Source organism: Cibotium barometz, chromosome 3 (assembly GCF_041138505.1).
Source record: "Cibotium barometz isolate CiBa-2024 chromosome 3, ASM4113850v1, whole genome shotgun sequence".
NCBI lineage: Eukaryota > Viridiplantae > Streptophyta > Polypodiopsida > Cyatheales > Cibotiaceae > Cibotium > Cibotium barometz.
The window spans coordinates 39,654,559-39,670,775 of NC_141048.1; positions in this window are offsets into that span (position 1 = coordinate 39,654,559).

Genomic DNA, 16,217 nt, shown 5'->3' on the forward strand with positions numbered 1-16,217 from the left:
TATTTTCTATTCCCTTAAAAATCTTCTACTTTTGGAGAGATTGGAGCTTCTCTCTCTCTTCAACAATCCTTGGAGCTTTCTTCTCAACATACTAAACCAATTGATTGGTTGGGGCCTTCCTTCTAAGATAAAGAAGCAAGCCAAATCAAGAGGTAAGAAGTAATTTCATGGTTTTCTTTAATATTCTCAATGATTTCACTTCTCAACCCCTCTCAAGCTTGAGAAGTTTCAAATGAATTGTTTTTCAATGCAAATTAAGCTTTCTATAAGAATTCTAATGATTAATCACAAAAAGTTTATATTTATGCTTAATTAGGATGCTTTTAATGTATATCTCTCTCTTCCCGAAAGAATGGTCATTCCTATGACTAATTCTTATTCAAATGGATGCTTCTCATTGATAAATTCTCAATTCAAAAATCAAACTCTATGCTAGTTAAGCTAGAGGTTAGAAAATAGCTTTTTTATGCTTTTATGTTAATAAAATTATAGTAAACTTATGATTTAATTGCATAAATTGGATTTAGGTCTAATTATAGTTATTCTATCATAATTGTATTCTTTCTAAAAATATTAAAAATTATGAGTAATAGCAACAAAGCTATGGCCAAAAAATTTAGAAATTAATACATAGTTCATTTTTATGCATAATGTGAAAAGAGAACTTCCTATCATATTTTAGGATTGGTCATCCTATGCTAAAAGAATGATTTTCATCACATTCATGGAAAACTAATTTTTAGTGTTTATGCATAAATAATTAATTAAAGAAAAGATAAATTTTTGGTAATTTTATTTTTATGATAAAAGAGGAATTCCCATGATAATGGAGATCCATGTAAAAAGAGAAATTTTGGTATATTAAAATAATGAATATTTTTATTTAAAGAGAAATTTTAGATAAATTTATTTTATATATGAGAAAAATTAAAAGATAAAAGAGAAATTTTCATGATATTTAGAATTCAATCATTTAAATGGTAAAAGTGGAATTCTTGGTATATTTAAATTAATGGATATTTTTATTTAAATTTAAAGAGAAACTTTAGATAAATTTATTTTATGTATGAGAAAATTTAAATGATAAAAGAAGAATCCCATGACATTCCAAATTCAATCATTTAAATGGTTAAAGTGGAATTCTTAGCATATTTGAATTAATGGATATTTTTATTTGAATTCAACGAGAAATTTTAGATAAATTTATTTTATGATAAAAGAGGAATTCCCATGACATTTGGAATTCAATCAATTAAATGCAAAAAGAGGAATTCCCATGATATTTGAGATCCAAGAAATTAAAAGGAAAAAGAGAAACTTTTAGCATAATTCAAATTATGAGTATTTATTAGAAGTGGAATTTTGAGCATTATTGGGAAATATGGGTAGAATTGATTTTTGTAAATCCCATGAATCTTTTACTCAAAATAAGAATATTGAATATATTTCACTTGAGAAATTTGAGGAAGAATATGAAAATATCCATCGAGAAAAAGTACCTTTAACTAGGCCAAGCAATTGGCAGAAATTTAGAAAAGTCCCATCGGTATCAAAAATAGAAAATGTTACTAAATGTGAATAAGATGTGATAAGATGTGAGTGGATGTGATAAGATATGGTGTGATGTAAATTTATGTAGATGGGATGTGAGATGATGTAAATGGATGTGGATGTGAATGATGAGATGAGAATGAGATGTGAGGATATGTGAAAGGATGTGATGTAATGTAAATGGATGTGGATGTGAATGAAGAGATGAGAATGAGATGTGAGGATATGTGAAAGGATGTGATGTGATGTACATGGATATGGATGTGGATGTGAATGTGATGAGATGTGGATGAAATGTGATGTGATGTAAATATATGTGGATGTGAATGTGAATGTGAAGAGATGTGATGATATGTGAATGGGTGTGACGTGATGTAATGTGGATGGAATGTATGTGATGTAATGTGGATGGAATGAATGAGATAATATGATGTGGACGTGGATGGAATGAATGAGATATGATGTAGATAGATGTGGACGTGATGTAATGTGGATGGAATGTATGTGATGGGATGGGGATGCGATGAGATGTGAATGGATGTGAATGTGATGCGATGAGATGTGAACGGATGTGAATGTGATGTGGTGTGATGTAAATAGATATGAACGGATGTGAATGTGATGTGATGTAAATAGATGTGAATGGATGTGGATGTGAAGTGAAGTGATGTAAATAGATGTGATGTGAATCGGATATATGTGAATGGATGAGATGTGATGTGACTCGAGATAGATGTGAATGGATGAGATGTGTGTGAATGGATGTGATGTGATGTGAATGGATGTGATGTGAATCGAGATAGATGTGAATGGATGTGATATGATGTGATGTGAATCGGGATAGATGTGAATGGATGTGATATGATGTGATGTGAATCGGGATAGATGTAAATGGATGAGATGTGATGTGAATGGATGTGATGTGATATGATGTGATGTGAATCGGGATAGATGTGAATAAATGAGATGTGATGTGAGTGGATGTGATGTGATGTGAATCGGGATAGATGTGAATGGGTGAGATGTGATGTGAATGGATGTGATATGATGCGATGTGAATCGGGATAGATGTGAATGAATGAGATGTGAATCGTGATAGATGTGAATGGATGAGATGTGATGTGAATGGATGTAATGTGATGTGATGTGAATCGGGATAGATGTGAATGGATGAGATGTGATGTGGGTCGGGGTAGATGTGGATGGATGAGATGTGATGTGAATCGTAATAGATGTGAATGGATGTGATGTGGGTCGGGGTAGATGTGGATGGATGAGATGAGATGTGAATGGATGTGATGTGATGTGAATGGATGTGATGAGATGTGAATGGATGTGATGTGATGTGATGTGGATATGGGTAGATGAGAATGGATGAGATGTGATGATAGATGTGATGAGATGTAATATGATGTGATTGGATGAGAATGGATGAAGGGACGATGGGAATACATATGATTGGATATGGATTAAGCAAAGTGAATTGATGTAGAAGAATGTGGAATAACGAGAAATGATGTGGAAAAATGTGGAAAGATGAGAGTTCGTTAGAAACTGTATTTATGACCTGTTTTTAAATTATTGTTTTATGTCAAGAATGCTGGGGAAGCATTTTGACCATCTTGTGAATGAGGTCGTGGGGAGACCTAAGTGATAAAGTTGCAATAGCTGATGGAGAGTCAACAGAGGACGTCTGACGTAGCAACGTTGGTCGAGGTCTTGACCAGCCTCGGTTCGATCTAAATGGTGAGCTTTTGGTACGGTGGATGAGGGACCAAGGAAGTGGCCTATGAATGAAGCGCTAGGTGACCTGCAAAGGATCTTAGAGGGTGCTGACCATACGGTACTCGGGCTCTGGGTCACCGAAGATACCCACGTGTGCATCGAGGAAGAAAATGGAACAAGGTGTTAGAGTTGTTTTCTGAACTCAGGCATGGATCTGGTTGATTGACCTTGCTGGTCCTCAACGGATGAGTCCATGGCTCTTTTATATGGATCTGTTGGTTGATCTTGCTGATCCATCTTGCTGATCTTCAACGGAGAGTCCATCTGGATTTTTATAAGTGAATATATTTTCTGGATACTATGAGCTAGGAACTATTAAAAAGACCCCTGAGTGGATAGGTGGTGAGCGTTCTGGTTGCCAATGATGCCATAGGTACACCGATGAAGGAATAATTGGAAATTAGAATTCAACCGGATATTTTGGAGGATTATGATCAGTGATACTATGGTTTCATTCAAAGATTGTTTTAAAGAAAGCTGAATCTATGAAAAAGGCAATTTTCTATTGGGTGTAGAAGTGGTGTGACTATCTTGAACTTTGCTTGAAGCGTCAGCTAGGGGGCCTGGGAACTCTTTTCCCTGACTGGTACTCGGGACAAAAGCATAACCAAATTCCTAAATGGATCCTATCACTACAGTGGTTGGGCGGTTGGCTAACCCATGGGATTGGATGGGGTTAGTAGGCTGGACTGATGGATCCCTAAAATGAGACTCAATTCTGTTATGGTACGATAGATGAAGTAAATCCCGGATAGTCTTGTTCTATGGAAAAGAGTCAACGGTTATGCCTCTCGATGAGGAAAAAAGCGTTGGTCTCTATGATCCAAGTGCAAGTTTCTTCCTTGATCTGACCATATGACTTACAGGTTTGGTCGGATCAGTTTGGTTAGTTAAGGCTATTGGCTACGTTAGAATAAAAATATCCTAGAGGAATCGCTTGTGCTTTTTGGATGAGGGAAGTTTTTTTTCAGGTTTGGTTTTGGAAAAAAATCGAGGGATTAGTCTCTTGTCTGGATATCCGTGGATTAGTCTCTTGTCTGGATATCCGTGGGTGAGGCCCCGAGTGCCCCGAGTGAGAGGCTCTGCCTTGCGCAAGAAGTGCTACTTCCGTTGCTAGTACACCCGATTTCGTTGCACAGAGGGGGCAGGGATCTTTCACACATAGCCTTCTAGGTGCTCCATGAACACTTCTTCTTGCAATTCACCATTTAGAAATGCATACTTTACATCCATTTGTTGCAGCCAATGCAATCACAGATCTCACTATTCCCATGTTAGCCATGGGGCTAAATGTTTCATCATAATCCAAACCATGTGTCTGTGCATATCCCTTTGCAATGACTAGCCTTGCTTTGTGCCTTCTATGGATCCATCCGACTTACATTTCACTTTATACACCCATTTGCAACCAATGACATTCTTTCCACTTGGTAATGCAACCAAGTCCCATGATCATTGTGTATGAAGGCATCCATTTCGACTTATACACCCATTTGTAACCAATGACATTCTTTCCACTTGGTAATGCAACCAAGTCCCATGATCATTGTGTATGAAGGCATCCATTTCTTTGTCCATTGCTTTCTCCCATACATGCTTTCCAATAGCTTCTCCAGAACATGATGGTTCCACATGCTTTATCATTGATGTGATGTATGCATAATGCATTACATACCCATCATATGTCAATCCCTCCACTGGATACCTAATCCTTTGTGACCTTCTCAAAATCTATGGATCACTTTGTACACCATGTCCTCTAGCATGTGGAGGAACATATCTCTCTTGCCTTACACCTGGAGTACGTAAGGCTTGGATGCCAAGTTCTTCATCTAAAATTTTTGAGCTACATGACTCAGAGCATGTTATGCCAATTCCTTCAGTATTCTTTTTACCTTTGTCACAACAACACTTCCACTTGTGCTCACACTACCATGTCTCAACCTTCTTGACCATGGACTTACATTATCACTTTCACTTGATGTTTTACCTGGCCTAGATAATGAAGTGGTGCTCTTTTGGCAAGTTCACATGTTCATCTGCATCTACGCCACCCACCATAACATCATCTTTGTTTTTGTACCAACTTGCTAACTCATCAAACACTGCATCTCTAGAAATGAGCACCTATTTAGTTTCTGGATTGTAACATTTGTAAACCTTTCTATCTTGTGCGTAACCAATGAATATGCACTTCTCTGACTTTTGGTCCAATTTCCTTCTCTTCTCATCTGCCACATAGGTAATACATCCAAAAACTTTGAGATGCCCAATATCTGGCCCAAAACCTATCATCCTCATCTCAAGAGTACTCTCATGTATGGCAGCTGTAGGTGTCTTATTCAAAATGTACACCATTGTGGCACATGCTTTTTCCCAAAAATGTAAAGTCATACTCTTCTCATTCAATCAATGCTCTTGCTACTTCACCTTATCACATGATTATTTCTCTCAACAACTCCATTTTGATGAGGAGTATACCTACATGTAAGTTGCCTTCTAATACCATGGTCTCTCAAGAATATATACTCACCACAACCCCACCATCTGTCCTCAAACATTTAATCCAATGGACCATATTGCTTTGCCACAACTGCTTTGAATTCTTTGAACTCTTTGTAATAGATGGCACATACAACACCTCAGACATAGTTTTCACCCTGCCACATGCATCCTCAATGGCACACTACCAATATGTGTAATAGGATGCTGAGTATCATAACTTGTAGCAACATAACCCTGATTTTTTGTTGGCATCATGCTATCAAAACACTCTCCATGACATGTCATGTGGTTTGACGCACCTGAATCCATATACCATGTGTCATCACTCTCTTTGAGAGATGTCACAGTACCCATCATACGTTTCATGGCAAACAAATGATCTGTATGGCCTTCATTTTGCTAGATGATGCATAATTTACATGTACTCTACCACCACGAATATCATTTTGCTTTTCATTGCAATCTCTAGCCATCTGTCCAAGTTTTCCACAATAATGACACTCAATGCCATGCATATTTTGCTGTTTGTGGTTTCCAATAACCTCTACCACCATGAGATCCAAACCTCCCTCTAGCATGAAGGTAAAAACATCTACCACCACATGCACCAAATGGTGACTGTGAATCATGTTGTTGTTGTGGTGGCCTATCATGCCAACCACTTCCACTTGTACGTCCTCTCAAACTAGATCTCTCCCTGCCTTTAGCACCTCTATGAGTGTAGAATTCTTTGTCCCTTGTATGTCCACTGGTACTCGATGAAGCACCAAAACCAAGTTTCATTTCCTCCACAATAAGCAAAGATATCAATTCATCAAAATCTTGGGAGTCTCCACCTCTAACCCTGGTAGAGGTGTTAAATGCTTTGTAATCCTTGCCCAAACTATTCAATGTAATGGAAACCAAATCATCATCTTCCATGGGGGCACCAATAGATGCAAGTACATTAGCACATCCTTTAATCTCTTGCACATAATCATTTATTCTCTTGTTGTTTCTAGTAACACTACGTATCTTCGCTTCAATTACATCTTCTTTGGTTGTGTAGTTGTATCCTACAGCTTCACCAATGTATCCCATGCATCCTTGGGATTATGTGTATTCTGAATATTGCATAACATGGTATTTTGCACACAAATTTAGAAATAATGTAGCACTTTGAAATCCCTCACTGTCCAATTCCTATGTGCTATAAGTTGGTCGGGTGTTGCATTCACTGGGGGAGCCCTTGGCTCCGTCTCTTCACCCCATTTAAGCCCTTTGCCTTTAAGAAAGTTTGTCATGCGATACTTCCAAATCCGGAAGTTATGTCTATTGAGATTTTCCCCAACAATATTTTTTGGATTGTCAGTTGTTTTGCTATGCACAATGTTCACTGATTATTGCAAACAATCAACTCAAACACACATACATACATGTACTTCGTCACCAATGCTGTCCGCACATTCCACAATTTTTATGGCGATAGAATCCAAGACTCAAAACCACTGTTTGCATAAGCTAAAAATAACTTAGCGCCACTCAAAAAATCTGAGAAACACATCCAAAAGAATCCTCCACTTTCTGAAACACTCCAATGAACTCACACTTTGCATACAAGTTCACCCAAGTAGCATTTGAGTTTGAATATAGCTGAACACTCCACTATGCCCTATTATGACAGGTTTTGCTGAACCTTCCAATTCTTTAAATCACTGAGAAATGATCAAACCAAGTGTAAACCATATACATCTATATACATACATTCTCCATGTTGTATATGGACATCATCTATAAGCTCATTTACAGGCCAAATTTTCGCTCTATTTTAATGTCAACCTGTAAACAGTGATTAACAGTCTTGAATCCCCGGCTCTAGTCACTTCATATGTGATCAATATTCAAGGCCCATGCATTCATTAGCTTTGTATCAATTTCCTCTAGCTCCATATGCGAGTAATTAGCCAAATGTTGAGTGTGGAGAGAGTAATTAGTGATTTAGTGATGCTCTATTCACTAATTACAAGTTAATGACCCTGCTAATTTGCTCTAAATCAGCTCCTTCTTGCTCAATGTGCTTAACCAAGTGTTGAAAATGCCTCTCCACATCAATATGCACATATTTTCTAAGCTTCATATGCATTCTAACCATTCATATGGCTTCATATGGCATCAAACATGAGAAAAACACTAAAACAACTACTCCAATACCTGTAGAATCAGTGCCGCCCGTTGTTTGAGGGATTTGGGGGGTTTTTCTCATCAATGAGGGTATCTAGGGATTATCCAAGACCCTATGCTTGCTCCTAAACATCAATGTCTCTAATTTTTACAAGCATCACCTCCAATGGCATCAATTTTGGGCATATGATCTCTATTTTGCAAAGCTTCCAAAACATTAATTTTCCCTCTTGTACAATGCATAGATTTCCTTCAAAATAAATCTAGGGTTTGCATACAAGTTTCTACTGCATTCACCAATGCCACATACATGTGTCCTTTGCTGATTGTATACATTTGCCTCTTTACATTTAAGCTCTCAAGATTTCCACTAAAGCTTGCGAAACAGAATTTCCACTTGCTTTGGGCAACTTAAATCTTGCATTGCTTGTGTCAAATCACTTGCAATCCACTCAAGGGTGTTTAGCTCTTCTTACCCTGTAGGCAAAGCTCTTAGATTTGATGCTAGTGTGTGCTCCACAGCTTCTTCTTTGCTCCAAGATCAAATGGCTTTCTTCGTACATAGATTTTTTTTCCTCTTCTTCACTCACTCATCACAAAACCCTAATAGAGAGAACGTGGATCTGATACCATGAAAAGAGAGAGGAGATAGACACCAAGGTAGAGAGAGGAGATAGACACCAAGGTAGAGAGGCAAACCCTAATTAGCTCTCATTATCTCAAACCATCAACACATACAAGAAGAGAAGCTCCATAGCTTTCCTTCATTACAAAACACAGCACATTTTCCTAGTGATAAGTTCACACACTGAAATAGCCTAAGTCTAATGTCCACACACTTGGCTAGCTAGACGCGGCCATTATTGTCCACACACTTCTAGACTGATGCCCACATTCTACCGCTATCCACAAAATCCCAATGAGCTTGCATTCTCAACAAGTAACACACCCAGTTGTCACTCTCTACTCTCTTCTCTATCCTGTATATCCTCTAGATAGTTCCCCTTTTCTCTTTTGCATCTTCACGGGTACTACCTATTGGCAAGATTAGTTATTACAAGGTTGTTACTACCGCTATCCACAAAATCCCAATGAGCTTGCATTCTCAACAAGTAACACACCCAGTTGTCACTCTCTACTCTCTTCTCTATCCTGTATATCCTCTGGATAGTTCCCCTTTTCTCTTTTGCATCTTCACGGGTACTACCTATTGGCAAGATTAGTTATTACAAGGTTGTTACAAGAAAGAAGATTTATACTTGAGAGTTTGTTGCCTAATGGATACACTAGGTGGTGAGGCTATCGGCGGGCTAGATGGTCACTACCAACAATTCAAGATGTAAGGAGCTTGGGGTATGAGAATCAACTCCTAAGAGGGTTTGGTTCAATTTGAACCAGGTGCAACAAATAACGCTTTGTAGTAGTTGCTGTCAAAATTAGCACAAAATTAGGCTACTGTACACATCGAATTAGCTAAAATCATTTAGTGATAAGTTGCGTCTATAGCACATAAACCTTCTCCCAAAATGATTTGCTCAACTATGAAGTTTGTGAGGAGAACAAGCTCATGCAAATTTGAGCCACAAGGTGAAAGTAAAGATAAGTCTTGATAAGATTGACTGATGATGTTTATTAGTGTTTAATGAACTGAGATTAGTGTTTAATGAACTGAGATTAGTGTAGTGAGAACTGAACGAGGTGAATGCTAAGCTATAGGAGAAAGAGATTATCTTTGATACCATGTTAAGGCTTGAGGATCCAAGATCCCATGGAGATGGTGATAAGCTAAGATTAGTGCTAAGCTAAGCTCGGGTGGATGATACCCAAGAATAATCATAATGATGAATAAACTAAACTAATGAAGCTTTAGACTCAAGCACAAATAGGCTAAAAGATTAAGATTTGTACTCATAAAGAGGCTTGAGATCTTGATTGATCCCATTGATTAAAAGTGACCCCTTTTATATGAGGGAGATACAAAAAGGCTTTGATAGCTTATGTGGGATAACTTTGACTAAGTGACTTGGCACTCTAGCATTACTCATTTCAATATTTCTTTCTTGGAAATTCATGCATATTTTGGCTAACCAAGAAACAACCAACATCATCTTGTGAAGCTAAATATAAATTTACAAGTTTGGTCACATCACCATCAGAGCACATTTAGTTTGAATGTGTGGGTCAAAGGCCCATTGCGGGGACTATGACACACGTCTAGTTTGTAATATGTCATAGTCCATGCAATGGGCCTTTGGCCAACACATTCCAACCAAATGTGCTCCGATGGTGAGACCAAACTTTGCAAGAGTGAGGTTAGGGTCCACATATACACACTTGTAAAGTTTTGTTCATCGTCGGAACACATTTAGTTAGAATGTGCTTGCTAGACTCTTGATTTTCAATCTGTCATGGCCTTATCAAGAGCCCCCTTAAAATTTAGCCTTTGGCTTGCACATTTAACCCAAAGGTTCTTAGATGGTGACTAAACTTTGTAACAGTGAGGGTAGGGTCCACATATACACACTTCCAAGGTCTGGTCAACATTCGAGTAGATTTGGTTGGAATGTGTATGCCAGACACACTTGATTTTCAATGTGTCGTGGGGCTAGAGAGCCCCCTCAAAATTGGACCTAACCAAATGTGCTCTAATGGTAATGAGACTAAACTTTGTGAATATGTGGACCCCACCTTGAGTATTACAAGTTTTGGTCACTATCCGAGCTTATTTGGTAGAAATGTGCAAACCAAAGGCTCGATTTTGAGGGAGCTCTCTAAGGCCATGACACATTGCAAATTACACGTCTAGCATGCACATTCCAACCAAAGGTTCTCCATTATGATCAAACTTCTTAAGTGTGTATATGTGGACTCCATCCTCGCTCTTACAAAGTTTGGTCAACCATCCAAGATCATTTGGTTGTAATGTGTAGACCAAAGTGAGACCAAACAAATAGAGACCAAAAGGGATAAAACATGCCGAAAAAAGAAGACATATTTAGATAAGTTTATACCTATGGGTGGTTGTATAATAAGGGTTCTCACTTTGGGATTGTGTCATATGAGTGGGACATTGTTGACATAACTTGAGTTGATCGAGATGATGGCATGGAGAACACCAGGATTTTTCATAGAAGAAAGGGTTATGTAATTATACAATACATCATAAAAACTTAAAGACCAAGATTTTTCAAAGAAGAAAGGGTTAAGTAATTATATAATATATTATAAAAAATTGAAGAGATGAGTATCTTATATACATTTTTACTTCTTAGACCACTGAAAAGAATTAGTTGTATTATATGTGGAGATCTCAAAAAACACCACTAGATAAACCTTAGATCATTTATTCATGGGATAGAAAGGTCAAGTATAATATATGAGCATAGGGTCTGGAATAGCTTGTAGTAAGAGGATACCATGTGTGTTGTAAATAAGAGAAGTAGAATGCTCTCTCTCTCTCTCTCTCTCTCTCTCTCTCTTGTCCCTAAAGAAGCTAAGGTTCACCAAATACAATGAATTATAATAAAATAGTGCTAACCTAGCTACTCTAGTTTTAGTCACTAAACCTAGCTACTCTGGGTTTAGTCACTATCCACCCCAGTCTATGTTCTCATCTCTAATAGGCTCATTATGTTGCTATCAAGACGATGAGGAATCACTTTGCGATACTCTCATCCTTGCTGGTAGGACCTAGGCAAGGCTAGGCAAGGCACCAATAGCCCACCACATGGAGTGCTTGCTCAATAGGCTTTGCCTTTGTACCCATAATGTAAAGTCTGTCCTCATTCGGGCTTCCCACTTTACTCAAGTGATCTCCTCTACCATCATGATGTGCTTTGCATTTGTCTCAGTAGATGTGCCTTCAGGAACCATGCCGCCAACTCACTCTCGAGCCATGCACTTGCTCTCCTCTAGTACATGCTAAAAAAGTATCCAACCCAAACTCATTGGTTTTCTACTCAACCCATGCGGTCTCCTCAAGGCCTGGTGGAATATCAGGAAGGTCCATCTCTCAAGAAACAATCCATAAGTCATCACGAGTCGTTTGTGAGACTAGCTCGCCCCACTAGTGGTGGTGAGGTCAATCTTGGCTATACCTAGGTGGCCAAGTCGACATCATATCTACAAAGAGGGGATCTTACAGTACCATCTATAGTGTGATGCAATGTAGATGGAAAAAGTGACCACATCCGAGCATATTTAGGCCTATTGCATCAAGGACCAACGGGTAGGTCGGTCGGAGATATAGTATCTATCACACATGAGATTAGGAGCATGTGATACTAATCTCTTTTGACTGGTCATGGTAGTACAAAAAAGCAAGATATGGCTGTGTGTAGATGTTGCCATGTTGAGACACCTGCCTGCTACTAGCTCTCTAGTGAAAGAAGTTCTCGACGCGGTGCTTTACGATCCTCCACCTCATCACCTCGTTTGACATCATTCGATGCAGAGTAGAGTAGCTCCGCTCTCTCTACTGCTCAAACTCTATATAGAGCCTCTTAATTTGTTGCGATGCAGCTAGATCGACAGTCCCAGGTGCTAGTGCCTGCAATCAAGAAGATGATGACTATATAAATGAACATTGATATATTGATGTACATAAACATAAAAAGAGAGATATACCTGGTCCATGGTCCTCTGTGTAGGATCTTTAATCGTCTTACAATTAAATCTTTGATAGTAGTGGATGTACGCCAATAAATCACCATCAATTAAAAATATATATAGAAAACTTAATATAAATATGTACATACACATAAAAATAGAGATGTAGCCCATGGTCCTCGACTATGTCGTGAATAGCTGTACCACGTGATGTATAGACTCTGTTCTAACATCCACCCCAATGTGCCTCTCTTAAGCCACCTCAAAAGTCATGTCAAAGGATTGGTGGAGGTCATCTCTCCTATTCATTGTTCCCAGAAAACCCGCAAACATTTCGGGCTCACTTGTAATTGTAAAATTTGTAATTTTTGAAGAATTGCATAAGTTGTGACGTGAAGTGAATCTACTAATACTAGATAACTCAAAGGTTTTAGATATTAATAAAAAAAATAGAAGGTTTTAAATGATATCACATTTTAATTGGAAGGTTTTATGAGGTGAAAAGTAGGTCCTTAAAGGTGGTAGAAGTTGTCCAATAAGATATAGACAAGTGGATAGAGTAGGTAGGTGATATTAAATTAAATATTTGGTGATTTTACTATTAAAAACCACACTTGGATTATCCAAGTGTACGGCCATGTGACTCAGGAGTCCTCCAAACTCCAGTATGTTTGTTCCCTTGTAGTGTAACGACCTCCTTTGTAGTCCTCGCCTCCTTTGTGAACGTTTTGGTTATTAGGGTTTCTGGGTTTTGTTGTTTAACACAGTGGCATCCTGTGAAAGGGCCAAAGCTGAATCGGCTCCTTCCTCTCATGAGGGAGCCGCAGCTTGGCCCTATATTGATGCAATCGTTTGCTATTGTTCCTCTCAATCGCTTACTATTGTTACGTTCAATCGTTTGCTATTGTTACATGCCTATTCGTTCAATCGTTTGCTATTGTTACGTTCAGTTGTTTGCTATTGTTACATGCCTATTTGTATTAGGCCTCTGGTTTGTATCATTTTGATAGTTGTGGCATCTTGTGGAGTAGCCATTAAACTATGCTTGATTTGTATTAGGGTGTCTGTTCTAGCGATTTTCGTTAAGCACTTTGAGGGTGCATGCATGGCCGAGAGAGAGTGAGAAAGATGGTGTTGTCTGAGTGTTTTTTAATGTGTTATGCCCTTTTCTTCTTAAGGCAAGGGAGGCTCTTAAAGCCATGGAACAAATGTTGTCCATGGCCATGAGCAACCCTATATTTACACCTCTCTCCATGCAGGCATGCCCGAGAGAGAGAGAGAGAGAGAGAGAGAGAGAGAGAGAGAGAGAGAGAGAGAGAGAGGATGTTTCCTAGCTTGCCTAGGCCCTTTCCAACATTTGTTATAGGTTTAATACTAAACATGTTGAATTCTGGAATAATATGGGGTTTTTGTAAGCAATTTAAGTGTTTAATCGGAGAGAATATGGTTGGTCATACGCTCTTATAAGGGTATTAACGTTTTTGTTAGGTTTTATCAGTCCTTTTTGCTGCCATGCACTTATATTGATGCCATGCACTCATGTATGCTCGGTTTTTGTTAGGGTTCCTTTTCTGAATCTTATTTAAATGTCAAATAGTTATTACTTAGGAGTCAGTTCATAAATCATGTTATAAATTGAAATGTTTATTTTTTTAATATGGTAATGGCGCATAAGCAATCAACTTTGTTAGCACTGTTTGGCTTTACATGTTCTATTGCCGTATCTCTTTTGCCTTGAATATGAGTAGCAAACAGTTTGAGCTGAATGAGATAGGAGACGAAATGTCATGAATCTTGCTCTACTACTATTGCACAAGATCTTATCATGGAGTTTGGCTCGCTAGAAGGCAAAGCAAAAGAATACAAAATAATAGGGAATGTTGATGAGGACAGAAAAAAGCAGACAAGGTAGAGATGATCAACCTCACACATAAACCCTACTTCATGTCTATAGGAAAACATCAACCTCACACACAAACCCTACTACATGTCTAAGAAAACATTCAGGATGGTGAAAGCTCCAGAGGCTAGCACACAACTTCAAAGAGTAGATCAGTAAGCTCACAAGGCTAGATACCAAAACCAAGATCGGGCCGTATCTTGAGGCCCTATTCAAAGAAACCTCTAGGAAAGAAACATTCACCCATCATCAACTAATGGGCCCCACTGTGCTGGATCCACCATGCCCAAACTAGCCCCAATAGTGCCAGGCCCATCTAGTTTTTTGGAAACCATAGAATTGGACTAGATTTAGGGAGTATTAGATTACTTGAATAAATGCATGACAAATGTCCCCAAATAAATATCCAAACTACAAACAATCATAAGGAAAAAATATGTGGCAAGAAGAGATCCAAGAGGCCAAGAAAGGGCTAGGACAAGAGGCCTCCTCCTCCTCCCCCTCACCATCGCCTCATCTCCATCCTCCGTCTCCCCCCTTCCATCTCCCCCCTTGCCCCCCGTTGCTCCATCCACCCGGCAGAGCTGGGGGATGGTCTGCACTAGCGCAAACTATCCCACGGCTCTGCCGGGTGCCTGGAGAGTGGCCGAAGCAACGGGGGGCAAGGGGGGAGATCATGACCGCCTGGACCGACTCCACCTCTCCACCTCCACCCCCATCTCCATCCACCTTGCCCTCCACCTCCATCTTCGCCTCTAGCGCCACCGCCTCCTCCGCCTCCTCTAGTGCCATCTCCATCTACCTCGCCCTCCACCTCCATCTCCACCTCCACCTCCAGCGCCACTGCCTCCTCTGCCTCCAGTGCCGTCGACGGGCCCTCAAATCGCTACCTCCATGCCTCATCTCCACTACACATCTCCCCCCTTGCTCCCGTTGCTCCGGCCACTCGAGGCACCCGACAAAGTCAGGGGATGGTCTAGCTCAGACCATCCCCCGGCTCTGCCGGGTGCCTGGAGTGGCCGGAGCAATGGGGGAAAGGGGGGAGATCATGACTGTTTGGACTGCCTCCACCTCCACCTCCATCTCCATCTCCATCTCCATCCACCTCGCCTTCCACCTCCATCGCCGCCTCTAGCGCCAGTACCTCCTATGCCTCCAGCGCCACTGTGGGCCGTCAAATCGTCACCTCCATGCCTCATCTCCAACGCCATCGCCGCCTCTAGTGCCATCGCCTCCTATGCCTCTAGCGCTGCCACCACCACGGGCCGTCAAATCGCCACCTCCGTGCCTCATCTCCCCCTTGCCCCCATTGCTCCGGCTACTCCGGGCACCCGGCAGAGCCGGGGGAGATCATGACCGCCTCCACCTCCACCTCCACCTCTAGCTTGCCCTCTCCCTCACCATCAATGTTGCCCCCTCCACCTCCATCTCTGTCCACATCACCCTCTCCTCCCTCACCATGGCCACCGCCTGCCCCCATCTCGAAGCGCAGTGCCCGGGCCATCTTCTCCACTGTCGCCCTGATGCATGCATTTCAGATATGGCAAACGCTTTACTACAAAGTGCAAAAAGCAATATGCATATCAAATGGGGAAGCACAAAGGTGAGGGACCAAGCTTGAGCAAGTTTTTGGACAGGGTGAGAGCAAGGTCAAGATCGACACCACCACAAGTGGCTCTCACATGGTCCGTGAAACAGTAGCTAATAC